The 16264-nt window shown below is 41.6% G+C and overlaps 1 long non-coding RNA gene across 1 annotated transcript in view; it reads right to left on the reverse strand.

The window, feature by feature from the left end:
* Positions 1-13777, reverse strand: part of LOC123343332 — an 84571-nt gene extending 70794 nt beyond the window's left edge. The window contains exon 1 of the long non-coding RNA XR_006572202.1: positions 13520-13777. This is a non-coding gene — a long non-coding RNA (uncharacterized LOC123343332). The remainder of the gene's footprint in view (positions 1-13519) is intronic.
* Between the last annotated feature and the right edge of the window lie 2487 nt (positions 13778-16264).

Raw genomic sequence — 16264 nt, forward strand, 5'->3', positions numbered from 1 at the left:
GTTCTTTTTTGATGTTTTCCTGTTTGCTGTATAGGATGCTGATCAGGTGGTTCCTCAGTTTCTTTGGTAGTGTATGGCATAATCTCTCACTGGTCTGTGCAGTATGTAGATAGCAATGGATTTTTCACCTTCAGTCCGTTTGGTATGATGTCTATTTGTTTGCATTTGGAAAGGAAGACGATGTCTGTACATGTGCAAGTTTCTTCTTGAGGTTGATGGATTTCCACTCCATACGGCTAAATGCAATGGCTTGCATGGTGTCAAGTATCAGAGGGGTAGCCATGTTAGTCTGGATCTGTAAAAAGCAACAGAGTGTCCTGTGCATCTGACGAAGTGGGTATTCATCCACGAAAGCTCATGCTCCAATACTTCTGTTAGTCTATAAGGTGCCACAGGACTCTTTGTCACTTTTTACAGATCCAGACTAACACGGCTATCCCTCTGATACTTCACAATCTTTGTTACCCATATAACACACCTGAACTCAGAGCTAGACAAAGGGGGACCTGTACAGCTTGCTGATTTCATACCATGCACGGTGGGGGCAGGGGAGGGTTAATCACAAAGCAAGGATCAGCAATTGAACTGAGGAAAACAATCTTCCTTTTCTTTCAGGATTGAGTGTAACCCACAACACTGCACCCAGAGGTGCCAAAAAAAAAAAGATTGATGATAAATACTACTTGCTTAGCATTGTGCCAAGCTCTTGCTGTTGGACTACAAGTGCACTGTAAAATCATATCGGTATTTGCTAGTAGGAGAGACGAGCCGGAGGTAGGCAACGCTGTCTACATAGTGTTGACAATAGAAGGTGCTGTGCTAATAAAAACATTTACAAATTTTAATGACCCTTCATATTAGGAAACAAATGGAATGGACATTGTGTTGGAGAAAGAGGCATTTAAAGTCCAGTCTTACATCCCCAAATCTCCCGTAACCCAGCACAAGCCTCCCTAGTATTAAAAATTACAATTTTTTATTATGGGGCTGAGATGCAAACTGCGAACCTGGAGCCAGATCCTAACTGTCGCAAAGCTTGGGGAGATGTGGATCTGGGGTTTTGGTTCCATGTGTTCTAGAAACAGAAGCAAGTGCCAGGATCGCATCTGGATCCAAACTCCCGCAGAGTTCAGGCTCATCTTTCATTAACACCCTGGATCTCAAGAATGTGAAAACCTAAGAATGAGGTGCTAAAGGGTGGAAATCCAAGCCAGAGTGAACACAGGTTAGAGTAAAGTGAAAGGTAAACAGGATTACTGGTCACAATCACCCCATAACTATCAAGCTTTCTTTGCCTCTTACTTGTCACTGAAGAACATGTTAAACAGCTATTTTTCCAAACATCTCATTTGCAATTTTACAGAAAATTGTATAGTCTTCTAGCCTGAACGTCACCGGGCTGCTCTGAATCCAGCTACTGACGACATCTTTGATGCTGTATATTCACCGCTCAATGGGGCATTTTTGTGTGCCGGCACTAAGTGGACTGTTTGAAGGAGCCTGATACTAAAAGCCCTAGAGGGAAGGTCACAGGAAATCTGTGTTTGGGGAATGGCAGGCAAAATACACATCATTCAGACCCAGGACTCACCTGTGCCAGACAGTCATAAGAGATAAGTCAGACTTGGCTAACAAATTACCGCAAAGTGAATTATGGGATGGCAGGGCCCTACACCTGCCTCACAGCATTGCAAACAAGATTAGCTAAAACTCTTCATTTGTGACCATCACAGGTAAATCCTGGACTGGATTTTTCTATTCTCTTCCACCAAGACGATGCCTGTAATCCCAGCTGGTGTAAAGCTTTCCATACTACTTAAATTATAAACTTCTGTGTTTGGTTACTGCCCAATGTCTAGCTCAGTGGGGTTCTGGTTCATGACTGTGGCTACTAGGCACTACTGCAATACAAATGATGATACAGCATATTAGACACCGTCACCTCATTGGCAACCACAACTCTGAATCCCAGGGGTAATGTTTTCCCCAAAAAAACAGATGAAAACTATTGGGGAGAAAAATAAATCCCTAATTATTTACATTAACGTCTTGACTAGAATCTTTTTATCTGCTCTATATGTTGGGTTTTTTTAAAAACGAACCCTTTTGCTAAACTCAACACAATCTGCAAGAGTTGGTCCAGGTTCTCCAGAAATCCATTAGGGGCAAGGCAACTGATCTAATCCTTTCAATGTTTTACAGCCCAGAAGAGGTGTGGCAGCTTTAGTGGATTATTGTCTAGTAGCTGTAATGAAATTCCTTCTAGACAGACTTTAATAGACCCGCCAAACACCTCTGAAAAATGCAAAGGCCTGGGACTCAACTGAACTTTCTTTAACAGACTTAAAGTGGTCATTAAGTGATGGGGGGAGAGAGGGGTCTTTTCAATTAACCCTTACAATGCTGAACATTTCTTAAGCTCTAGCCAAAAATGCAGCATATGGCCATTATTCCATGTGTCTGTGTGGAACGTAGGATTCTTCCCTCCACTGTTGCGGGTACCAGTGAAGGAACTGGGAGAAGGTGGCTTGATCCCCCTCCTATTCTGGCCTTTATGGGGGCTGGAGCAGCCTCCAGCACACACTAGAATAGCCCTGGGGGCTCCCAGAATTTGCACTCTTGTTGTAGGTTTCAGAGTAGCAGCCGTGTTAGTCTGTATCCGCAAAAAAAACAGGAGTACTTGTGGCACCTTAAAGACTAACAAATTATGGCTCTTAAGGGCCATTATAGCAGTGCATAATGACCAGGGTGCAGGTCTACCCCAACCACACCTCCTCGTACATCCAGTACTCCCACCATGGCCTATGCCCTACCCTGGGGCAATCCTTGCACCCCTAGCTTCTTCAGAGGCAGCTCTGCCCCAGCATAGGAGCCTCCAGCATCACAGGGGCTCATGTCTACCCTCTGTACCCTTTGAACCAGTTTAGCTGGCCTGAAAAAGCACGAGGATGTTGATGAATCAAGCCCACAGTTGCAAAAGAAATTTTCATTTTGAGTAATCCTTTTAAAAGTTGCAACTATTAATGTCAATTAACTAAACGCTAAAGTTTGGAGGAAACCTGACCCAGATTAAACTGGCCTTGTTTGGCATTGTTACAAACCCAGAACTCTGCTCAGGTTTGCCTAAAGTTTTTCGGAAAGCACAAACAAGCAAAGCTGCCCTAAACTTTAAAGTCTGGCTCAAAATCTAAATTCCCCCTGTATCTGAGGATGGTTGGGTTCCATCTGCTGTTGGGAATCTGAGCGGAGGTTTGGGAAAAACGTTAGCTGAGTTTTGAGTGAACTCCTCACTCCCCACAAATGCAGGGGATGGAGTTATAACTTTGTTGGGAAATTAACCATAAGAAACTCATCGGTTTGGATCTGAGACCCAAACCAATCCGCACTGAGGCTAACACATGTGAAATAAATAACCCCCACCATAGTTCACCTCCAAGAGGAGAAGAAGTGTCATGAAGCTCTGACTGAAAGGCATTAAAAGGCAACTTTTAAAAACGTGGTTCAGTGGATTGGACGGGGTTTAGTAGACCTGAGATTTGCCTTTGTTTCTTGTTTCGTCTTTTGTCTCTGGTTTATTTAGACCATAAGCTCTTCAGAGCCCGGACTGTCTCCTACCCTATGCTTGCACAGCACCTAGCAAAACAGGGCCCCAGCTCAACCTCTAGATTCCAGTGTAATATTATAATTACCCACATAAAAGTATTCTAATAGAACAGGAAATTTGAAAAGTTAAGCACTCAAAAGTTAGGAAATATCACCATTAATGTTGCCTTTGCAAATTCAAATTCGCCCCTCTTGTAATTATGGACTGTACCATAATGCATACACACGATTACATGCTTTTTTCCCTTCCCACCGGACCCCTGCCTCATTCAGTCTACAATATGTAGGGTGACCAGACGTCCCGATTTTATAGGGACAGTCCTGACTTTTTGGGTCTTTTTCTTATATAGGCTCCTATAACCCCTACCCCCATCCCGATTTTTCACATTTGCTGTCTGGTCACCCTAACAATAATACCATAATGCCTCTAAGAGGCGTTACTGGAATACAAATAATAAAAACAAAACCAACAAATTAGTGATGTGTTGGATTGTAGAAGAAAAATTCCATAAAAAATACACATTTATAGTTCCAGATTATTTTTATGCACCTTTAAAAATAAAATAATCTGACTGTGCTAAATTACTAATAAACACTAATTTATAATGGGAAATGTTGAAGCAATAGAAAAGACTGAAATAGCAGCTATTTTCCCAGTCCCCTTTTTAAAACAGAACAATAAACTTAAAAACAAAAACCTGTAGGAATGTGATTTGAAATTTTCATATTGTTACCATTTATTTTCCTTAGGAAGAAAAGGCTCCTGCACTGTTTTAAATAGCTCAGTCTACAGATCACACAGACTTTCTCCAATTATAAATGATTTTATTAATAGAAAAGTACAATAAAAATTAATGTTGAAGTGGGAAGATTACGAGAGTTTTGGGAAGATAATCTAAGAGCTGTCAAAACTGTCAGGCTATTAAGGAACAAAATATTTCACACCCCTGTAATTGCTTATATGTTCATTTTTTCTGAATCCAGGAGCAGTGAGTCACCTTGTCCTTACAAAAGCCCTGTTTATCAATACCTTATATGTGGAATAAGCTATATCTTATTTTAGTTTCAGGGAAAATTGGTCAAATGTCTCTTTGCTTTAAAATACGAGAGTATTAATTTAAATAGATATTTTGAGAAAATTATTCTGTGGTGAAATTCACCAGCATGCAGCCAGCCAGCACAATGTTATACAGCATACATGTCCCACTTCCTCCCCATTATGAGGAATTCAGTGGGGCACAGGCTTTGGTTTGCTTCTCTGCACGGGGATACATTTCATTCTTTCTGAATATTGCACCTGATTCAAAGCTCACTGAAGTTAATGGGAATCTTTCCATTGACTCCAAAGGGTCTGGATTAAGCTTTTTGTGGTAACAGAATTTGACAGTGCTGGAGGCTGAAATCGTCTATCTATAAACAGCTGAGGTGATGGCCGGGTGAGCTTCGCCACATAGCACCTTACCCATATCCTGGAGGTGGAGATTTAGTGACTATTTCATCCTCCATGCCACTTCAGCCCTTGTCCTTGCTGTTGGGAGTGCCCGTTAATGTGGTGGTGGTTTCTCTGATGTGTCTCTCTTTGTTAGGAACCATCAACTCTCTCCACATAGACCACTGAACAGCCATCAACTTTTAACATGTAACAACTCTTAGTCACCTACCTTAGCCCCATTAGAACTAGTGACCCAGCCGTGAAAGGCTCTGGGTCCCATTACTAGTATTCTAAACCCGTGGTTCTCAACTTTTGCTGTACTGGGACCCTCTTTTCCATACCAGGCGCCCCTCCTCATCTAACAGTGTGGAAAGTGATTGTGACACCTTTCCATTTCCTCCCAGTTTGAGAATCGCTGCTCTACCAGTGAACATAAAGCTCCTTTAATGAAGAGCTACATCCTAATTTCCCCACTCCTCCCATTAAGTGGAATATCTTCTTCTCCTGCCAGAATAAGAGTATTTCAACAGGGCTTTAACACTTTGGTGCTTTTTGAAATCCCTGATGCTTTTTGAAATCCCACACACCAGTACCTGAAAGGTTTCAAAGGAACATACATGTAGGTGGCCTATAATCTAGGGAGACTCCTAGGTGTTTATAAAGCCTAGGCTCCCCAAGTGGAATATACATACTAAGAAGTCAAACAGTTATATGGCTATGATTTTCTGGTGCCCGTGTCTCTCAGGAGATGTACATTCACATCCCATCGAAGTCAATGGAAGTTGCTCACATACGTCTGGGTTTTTGACTCTGAATGCAAACATCTCAGACATGCAGTCGTCATATGGGTACTTACACAATACACTTAGAACATTAACAGGGATAATGGAGGCTGTCTGATGGTGCTCAACTAGGCATAGTCTTGGTGGACAGGGAATAATGGAGTGAATACAGGCAAAATTGTCAAAGATGCACCAATATAGCTTATTATATGAAAATCACCCCTATGTAGGGAGTCTATTAAGAGAGGCAAAATGAGCCATGTCACCAAAGAGCAGATGTCCAGTCTTTGGTTAACTTTACAAGTACCACTGAAAAAGTTGAGTGATATGATCCATGAGACAACATCCTGCTGAGATGATTACTCAGAAGTGATTGAAAACAATCACTGAAGCACCAATCATTTCACAGGTTGCAATTCTGCTCTTAGAGAAGAATATGGGACGCATACTTTTTTCTTTCCCCTTTTTAGTTTTACATCATCTCTGCCCTGTATAAACAGAAATGGATCTGAGCCAAAAAGTTGTGGAACCGAATCCGGGGGCAAACTTCTCCGAAATTTGGGAGTGTTTGGATCACAGCTTCCTTAATACCATGATGTAGCCAAATCTTTCTCTGGGATGAATTCAATAGACCTGTACCAATTTACACCAGTTGAGGATTAGGCCCTCAAATTCAACTGCATATGCATCAAGGCCAGCTGTAAAGTTTAGGTCTGCATCTGAACCCATTTTTTTTTTAAATCATGGCATTGGCAACCTTTCTGACTTACAAGGTATAACCCCAATTTTTAACTAATGGAGGCCAATTTGTTTAAACAGAGCTGTCTTCCTCTGAGGTTGTATTTCACATTTGTGCATATTATTATAATGTTTACTTTAAGTATATTATTCAGCCACTAGATGTCTCTGTGTGCTATAAGGAGTTCTGGACAGGATGTGGTTCATGGTAAAGAAAGGAGACAAAGCTGAGAGTCAAGCTGAGTGGAATCCTCATGGTGTCTTTAGTCTGTAGTTGTTTTCTTTGACAAATGCCTCCTGTTTAAAACAGGTTGTGATATTTGAACCTCATGTAGCATGATGGAAGTAAGGGTGGTGTAGAAAGATAGAAACTGATCTAAGATCCAGTTGCACTTAACCTATAACGTTTTCATTGTACTGAAAAACAGCACATGCAATGGTCATCCCCTCTCGCTGTGTGGGAGAGGGTATGAGGGAATGGAAAGGAGAACATAATGTTATTTCAAATTCCCCCCCCACAATATCTCATTCCTTCAGATACCCCTAATCCTACACCCACTAATAAAGTGGTTTTAATATGGATTGAATAGTTGTCGATAAATCTACCTACAGTTAAGTGATCCATGGGTTTTTAATCTAATGCATGTATATTCCCACCATTACTGTAATACCTGAACACCTCACAAGCTTTCATGCATTTAGCTGCACATCATCCCATTTTGCAGATGGGGAACTGAAGCAGAGAGAGATTAAGTGACTTGCCCAAGGTCACATAGGAAGTCTGTGATGGAGCAGGGGATTGAATCCACTTCTTTAGAGTTCCAGGCTAGTGCCCTAGTCACTAGAACAACCTTCCTGATGGGGAACCTGCTATTTTTCAAAGGGTACTTTGCAGTTCCATTGAGGACCTCAATATTCTTCACAAACAATTAATTTAGCCCCACAGCACCCTGGTGAGGTGGTTAAGCACAAATAAACCCTGGTTTTAAGAAGGTCTCAAACACATTAAAAAACTTTCTTAAAACATTCCTTTTGGTTTCAGTATGAACTTCAGATATAAGGCGGAATATGAATTTCTGATAACTCAGACACTGATATTTGGGGTTTAGAAGTCAGGGTTTACCAATATTGTTTACATTTCACAGATGAGGAAACTGGAGCACACAGCTAGGAAGCATTTTGTGCCTGATTTTGCCTCCCTCCAGTCCAGCCAAAAATATTGCTGCCAAAGTCATCTTTCGCCTCTTGCTTTAACTAGAGCACACTTCCCTGGCACTACATGCTGCTGTGCATGCATCTTGTCCTTGCTTTCAAACCCTACATCATACAACCTGGACGCCAGCCTCCATACCTCTTTTTTATCTGCTCACACAAACAACTCTGTTCCTTCTTCCACACTGCCCTTGATGCTTGGATGCTTCTAGAAGTTGATTGCTTAAAGAGTAAACACACTGGTTTTCTTAGGTGATGCTGCAGAAGCTGAGCTTTTGCAGTGACTTCAGTGAGTGGAGGGTGTAGGTTTGACAAAAAAATATTTGAACCACTGAGATGTACGCATGCTTACAAGGGGCAAACATGGGGCCGTGGATCTGTTACCTGCATCCTATTTTGCCCTGCTCCCTTCGTTGTGTATGTTATATCTGCACTTGCTTATCATGTCCAGAATGCAAGTGTTCTGGGACAGATATCTGTCTCCATTGGGTTTTCAGTGGCATCCGTAGCACATGTAGGAGTGTGTGTCCCTTGATAGGATGAGCTAATGGGTAAGGACCTATTTCACAAAAGAAGTGAAGAATTATTTAAGGCTCAGTAATACAGGTTGCCAGGACAATGTCATTACATAAACTGAAACCCTCCCATATCCTTAGTCATTTGTTTTGTACAAACCAACCAGTTTGCTGCCTTCAGACCAATAATACAGTGATATTAGACATGAGGCACATTAACAACAACTGGCTAAGCATCACATCATTTCATCTTCCAATGCAAAGTCCCACAGTGGGGAGCACAGGATCGTCTCCTCCCATGTGAATCATGTTGACATTTATTTAAAAAGTTCATGGAAGCAAAAGAAAAGGTAAGGCCTGCCATTGTACGTGGAACAATGTTGTAACTAATAAGGAATGTTTCTGGATATCTGCCATGCACAGCAAGGAACTTGCAACTCATGGCAATAAGGAATAATATCAGGTCAACCTTAGCAACCGTAGCTCTGTGTTCATCAGGGAAGTCATCCCCTTGTGAACCCACATGTAGGTTGGGCAGTAAATGCTGGAGTGCAGACCGTGTATATCCTTGTAATCATCTCCATGACATGTGATGCTAGGGCATTGAGTGGAACCAGCCTTCGTTTGCTCACTCCCAAAAAAAGAAACAAAAATACCCCTGAAGCACACTCTTGTAAATATTTGCTCAAGAGAGATCTTTTCTGATAACAGAACTGGGCGCCTTTTCAGGTAAAGGTGAGGATTAGGGTTGTCTGGGTGGACTAGGAGGGATTGGCAAAATATGAGGCTGTTACCATGGAAAGCTGGAATCTTGCTCTACTGGTGTGTTGGGTTGCCACTTTGGAATCTTTTAATTGCACCGAAGTCCCATATCTTTGAAAACACGATGGAACTAATAATTTTAAATGAAAACGAGGGAGAGAACAGGGAATCTCTCACTGCACCAAGACACGATGGGTAATGCCAAAAAGAAATACATCCTTCTCACTTTTAATTAACTCTTTGTGGAACAAGAAAAAAACCCAAAATCCTGGACTAAAGGCTTGGAGTGCCCCTTTAGCAAATATTGTATGACACATGGTGTGGGTTGTGAATGTGTCACATTCAGAGTGCATTCCCTCCACACTACTCACCTATCATTACAATTGCTTGTTGTGTCAATGACTTAAACAAGATTGCAAGCACTGCAGAGTGGACAGCATTTTCCTCTGTGTTTGTACAACACCCAGCACAACTGGGCCCCCAGTCCAGATCTTTGGGGGGCTCTTCCACTACTAATAAGAATTGAAGTTGTTCTGAAGATATTCATTCATGGCACAGATCCGGTGTCAAGCTCCCTTGTTTAATGACCTTTCAAATACCATATAAAAATGGACTTCTTTGAAAACACCTTGACTGTCACTCATCCACTAATCTGTCTCCTTTTTATGAGTGATACACTCAAAGGCGGAAACTAACAGTCCACGTTTTCTCAGCTCCACTTGTCCTACCGGCTGGAGTTGACGATTTTGACTTAGAATAATGCCACTGGCTAAATTTAACAATGTGGCTTTCATGTTCCCAGTTTCTGAATGCAAAGAGCGGTCAGAGGTGCCATGCTCCAGTTCTTTTAGAATCCACCCTTAATTACTGTATAAACACAATGAACAGAGCTGTGGAGTTGTTTCCATGGATTCAGGTATCAGCTTGTTTCAAGCGGAATGGTTTGTTTTCTCATTCCTGAAGGAACATCTTAACTGAAAAGCCTACACTTTTTAAATCAGATATGCCTGATTTACATATACTTTTGCTTAAGGTTATGATAGTCTACTGAAATAGTCCATCCCCTACTAGGGAAGCAGTTATAGTGATATATACTTTTGCTTAAGGTTATGATAGTCTACTGAAATAGTCCATCCCCTACTAGGGAAGCAGTTATAGTGATATACTTAATTGATCAGTATAGCTGACTCCTGGATAAGCTAGAACACTATCAACGTATTTATATTGATATAATTGATCCATATGAGAGGGTTGTACAACTGCTTTAACTATATCATTATAATTAAAGTTGTACAGCTTTTGCATATAGACAAGCCCTTACTTTATAACATAGCGCAAAATAAACCTATTGGGCCAGAAGTCTTATCTGATATTTGTCAGGGCATCTGAACTGACATCAATGGAGCTTCAAAGGTTTAAACCAACTCAGGATCTGGCCCAGTAACTCAGGGTGTGTAGCTTCAATATTGCAAAAATAAATATCCAAAGGTCATGAAACTGGACCAATATCATAAAAGATTTTCCACTAAAATTCATCTGGGTTTTTAAATTAATTCACCGTGGTTATGTTAAAACCCCTTTTGAGTTAACTATTCTAGAAACAAGTTTACTGTCAGCAGTATAGCTAATCAGAAAATATTCCTCCCTCCCCCATAGAAAATTTCTGAAAAAACATTTTCATTTTTCTCTACATTTTCTGCAGAAAATTTAGTTTCTTTTAAGGAACCTTTTGGCCAAAACCAAAATATTTTAATTCAAAATAACACTATGGTTCATCATGGGAATTACATTTTACATTCCCTATGCTCCCTCCAATTCTCCTCCACAGGCTGGACTCTCTGGCTGGACTCTGACTTCCGTGATACACCACTGCCAAGGACTTCTATGACTCACCACCTCCCCTCACCCACAGGAGAGAACATGGTGCATCATGGAAGATGTAGTCTGCACAGAAAGTCCAGCCAATGGAGGAGAATGGGCACACAGTACTACAACTTCCATGAGGCAAGGCAATGCCATGCCATTTTATATAGAAATATGGAGGGTTTCAGTATTTTGACAAAATATCAAAATTTTCGGAGAAAGAAAAATTGATTAATCAAAGACCCAATTTTCCATAAAAAACAGTTTTGACAAAAAAATTTGACCAGCCCTAGTCAGAATTTTGCCATTTCCTTCAGTGGGAGCCAGGATTTCATCCTAAATTTTTAAACACTGAAGAATATTCACTGAAAACAGATTTCATGTTTGCAATTAAAAATATTAACACCATACAATTGATTCTAAGATTTACACTTAATCTACCAAGCAATAAAAACTGCACTGTTCTGTGATTGTACAGCTTCTAGTACAATTGTGTCTTACTGCAGGATTATGGCTTATAGGTGCTATGATAAACAAATTAATATTAATTATAATATATGAAGTACATCCCATCATGACTGCTCTAATTTTTAATAGTTTTCTCACATCAAATATCTTGCAAGCCAGGCACAGACTAAGAATTATTCAGAGAAAATATATGGCAAATAATTTAATGTCTTGGTGCAAATATGGATATAAGATGCATGGTGTGGAGGCTCAACTACCCCGTTATTCCTAAAATAGTCGAATTGTTTCTCTACTGTCTTTCCATAGTTAAGGATACACCAAGATCCTATTAGAAAGCTGATGTTGACTCTCCCTTGTATGCTTGAAAAAAAAGGTCTTCATACTTTTCCAATGCTACACTCAAGTGTCATTGGAAACTAAAATTTGTTATCAAATGTTTGGCTAAATTAAGTAGATATATGTGGACAGACATTTTTTCTCTGTTTATATTATTTCTCAGTTGCACATACAGCAGGACTTCAGCAATTCTCACTAATGACTAGGAAACCCATAGCAAAATGACTAAATATGCTACCATTAAGTGCTACTATATCACATCTCAAGAACCTTAACTCTGACCTGTGTCTATTTCAATGTATTTTTGTTTTCTTTATTTCTAAATATTTCCTTTTATGGGATACTGTTGGTGAGAAATATAAATTAATAACTATTAATCAATAGTAACTTTTGTTTGGTAAAACTACTTACAGTTGCTATTTCTTGATGAAAGTGCTGAATTAACGTGCACGCAGACATACAAACACACACATACACAAGCACACCCCACCTCTGCTGTGTGACAGAAAGTGAGAATGGAAAGAGGATATCACGCATTTAGCAAACTAGCCCCATGTGTGCCCGGGAGCTCTTGAAGAAGCTGAGAGTGGAAGTGAAGGATATATGTAATGAATAATGGTATATCCTACTCTAGACTAAGAAATTGTCATGTTTGAAAACATTGTTGAAACATGGTTCTACTATTGTTCCCATGAAACCAGATCATAGGTCTGGTAGGGGTTGCTCTGTCCCCAACAGTAGGAGAAAACAGTTTCAGCCTGGTTTCAGTACTCTATATCCTTTGTGCTTTACTTGGGGTTCCTACTGGCAAACTGGAGGCTAAAATGATTTTGGGCTCCACTATGTATCCCTCATAAACTCACTGATCTGGTAATTTTACAAGCCATAATTAAACATCTTCTGACAAACATTTCACTAGTTTGTCTGTTTAATTATTTGCTAGCATGGACAGGACAAAGAAGCGATCCATCACTTATGCACAGCTGCTCAGAAATACAAGAAGAGTGACTTTACAAATTTGAGACAGCAGCTTTCTGAGTGCTGAACAATGACATGGTACCTGTGCTTTAAAAAGCAGTAGCTGTTGCAAGCCAGCCGAGCTCAGCTTCTCTTTCCTCCCCTGCATGTGTGTATATGCACACACACACCAGCAATTAGTAGGTTATCACAGTGAGTAGAATTGCCATTCTAACCACAGGAATTGGAAATTAGAGCATTGCCATGCAGTGGGAGTTGCTGGGCATAAGTGGGCAGGAAAGGCCTAAAAATGAGTCCTCATGGCATTAAGCTTGTCCTCATGGCACAGAAATGAAAGCTGTGTTTCATGCTGGAAGAGAAGAGCTTGGAAAACCCCACCTCTTGAGCAGCTTGTGAATGTGCATCATTGATTTTCAATGGATACTGTTCCATTATTTGTACTGGGCTCCCAAAGTGGGTCTATCCCTGATGGATTTTACAGTGTATCAAACTACTGAACCTTCAGCTTCTACACTGGTTTTTCCTTTTGAATGTAGGCTACAGACAGTCCACGAAAGGACTTAAGCAAGTGCTTAGCTTCAAGCACACAAGTAGTTCCATGAACTTCAATGGCATGTGCTTAGCTGGACCTTGATGGAGTAAAAAATAACAATAAAAATCAGTAACAACATAATGGATGAGTATTTCCAGGCCAGTTGAGAGAGATGTGTTCATCTGGATTTGACTGTGAGGTTGCCGCAGCACTGTGAAGAAGGCGTGGGTCTGGGAGCTGGGTGTGTGCGCATGTGTGAATGGGAGGTGGTGATAGGGGAGGGGAGGGCTCTACTCACTGCTAGACGATGCCTCCTCCTGGCGGTTCTGGGGATTCTAGGCCAACACCCCTTCCTGCAATTGCGCTCCATCACTCAGTCTGCAGCCCCGTCGTGCTCCAGGAGCTGCCGCTTCCTCTTCATGACTCAGCCCTGCGGCCTGGTCACTCTGCAGTTTCCATTTCTGGGGTGGTCTTTCAAGGTCTCTCTCCACAGGCAGCGTCATGCAGTCCTCATGCCCGCTGCCCTGACTATGTCACTTCCACAGTGACTCCTGCAGTCTTCATATCCACTGCCCTTAGCAACAGCACTCTGCAGTGGTTGCTAGGGGAAGCCAGGCCCACCCTCTACTCTGGGTTCCAGTCCAGGGCCCTGTAATGAACAGTTAAGGTCTGCATTTACCTCAACCTTACTGTGCTCCTGGAACTGGAATGGGTTACCTAGGGAGGTGGTGGAATCTCCTTCCTTAGAGGTTTTTAAGGTCAGGCTTGACAAAGCCCTGGCTGGGATGATTTAGTTGGGTTTGGTCCTGCTCTGAGCAGGTGGTTGGACTAGATGACCTCCTGAGGTCCCTTCCAACCCTGATATTCTATGATTCTATGCTCACTCCATGACTTCTTCTTATCAGACTTCTTCTCCCTTTCCTCAGGGAGAGCGGACTGCAGGCTTCCTCCATGCAGCTTCCCTGCACTAGTTCCAGCCTCCTGGCTAAATAGAAGCTGCACCTGTTCCCTCACAGGTGAGCTTCCTTCTAATTAGCCCCTCCAAACAGCCTATATCCCTCCCCCATCTGCATCTTAATTGGCTGGTTGGGCCCACTTGACCTAATTCAGCCCTTTCAGGGCCCATGTGGGGATTAGACCCCATTACAGGGACAAAGACAGGTGCATTGTCGTTTCTCCAACAAGCAGGTGCAGGCTAAACAACTTCCACTAGCAAGAATAACCAGGGCACAGCATGAAAGAATGGCTCAGGGGATTAATGCTCCTTTTACCTCTAGATTACTAATCTGAATCCCACCTAGGTTGGCCGTGATCTAAAGCTTTAACATGTGAGGGCTCCTGAGCAGCCGGTGTAGAGGAACAAACACTCTCAGACTAGATGCCAAAAATGGAAGAGTTATAGAGTCTGATGTAACCACTAGCAAAGCAAAGCAATGCTTATTACTACTGATTTAGCCTTACACCAATGTGCAAAATCCAAAACATATTACATGGAAATTTAAAACTAAATCTCAACTGATAAAATGTTACAATACTTACAAATAAAGATTAAGAAAGATGTACATCATTAAACTGTGCACTCTCACCATGCCATTTGCCTGAAAACAGAGCAACCCCTCAAATCACGGCTCCATTGTCAGTTCCTACCTAGTGTTTTATTTTCTCCAATGTCATAGAAAAAAGGCATCCAGGATAAAATACACAGAAAGCCATTTTGATCTCACATGGCAATACAGACAACAATGTACTGAATAATGGAGTAGGTCTTCCACCTGCCCTAAGCCACATGGACAGAGGCAGTTACATTTCTCAGTGCTCTCTATGGCCACCTGCATGCATTGAAACCACAGAGCTGTAAAGGTCCTTCTTAGAGTGCTGTGACACAAATTATCTAAATATCTAGTATATCGTACCCACTAGCCCACCTAGGTCATCATCTGTAGGACAGAGTTGGGTAATGGCAGTGGGGAATTTTACCCTTCTGCATTTTTTCTGATAAATAGAAGCCTTCAGTTTCCAGAGATGTCCATCTGGAACCTTGCACCTGCATAAAAAGAAATAGTCTTGGCTTTTTTTTAATTCATGATCTCTCAGCATAGAGATTGTAACCAAAAAAGTGTCAAGGGGTCATGAGCACTCTGCCCTTTCCATAATGCTAACTAGGAGCAGAGGAAAGGTGCTCTGTATGAAGAGGGTAGAAGACAGGAGCTCAAGAGACCCGATTTCAGTGCTTAGCTCTAACACAGATTTAGTGTGTGCCCTTGGGCAAGTTCCTTAATTTACCCCATGCCTTGTTTCCTCACCTGCAAAAAATGGGGATAAGGCTTCCAGAGCTCACAGGGATGATGGAAGACATCCATTAATGCGTTGATGAGGGTGATTCAAGTACCTAATATAGAATGGGAGAGCAGTCCCAGCTAGACAAAAGAGAGGGGTTCAATATGGAAGAGGGACCCTGATATACAAAATGGTTGAGAGTCATTGGTGTAGAGGAAGCCAAACAGTGAGGCAATGTCACTGTCTGCTGAGAGAAACCGGTGTAGCAACTCTGATGTTAAGGGAACTATCCCAATTTACACCAGTAAGCAATTTGGTCCCCAATTATGCATTGGGATGGAAGAAGAGAGAAAAGGAGTGGTCTTTAAGAGGGTAAAACAAGTGTTACTTGCTGTCTGAGGCAGCAACTTTTTAATCAGGGGAGGCAGAGCAGTTATCATGGGCGCACGGGACAGGTGATTGCACGCACTGTAAACGAAAAGGGAGAGTGCCGTGGATGAGGAAGAGAAAAGACATTAATTTACTCTGAGACTAGCAGAGACCCACCCATGAAGTATCGAGTTGGTGTAGTTCTGAAGGGATTAATTTGCCCTCACCCTTTGGGAATTCTCTGCGCTGTTTTTGTAATTGTCACTCAAAGGTGTGGTAGTGAAGGGGTCACATGAAAGGTGAGTGAGCTATTAACTGCTCCACTTCCCCGAGGATGGAGCAACACAGAGCAGTCAAACCAGGTGAATAACAAAAATGATCTATAGGTTTCTCTGCA

This window comes from Mauremys mutica, chromosome 10 (assembly GCF_020497125.1).
Source record: "Mauremys mutica isolate MM-2020 ecotype Southern chromosome 10, ASM2049712v1, whole genome shotgun sequence".
In the NCBI taxonomy this organism is placed as follows: domain Eukaryota; kingdom Metazoa; phylum Chordata; order Testudines; family Geoemydidae; genus Mauremys; species Mauremys mutica.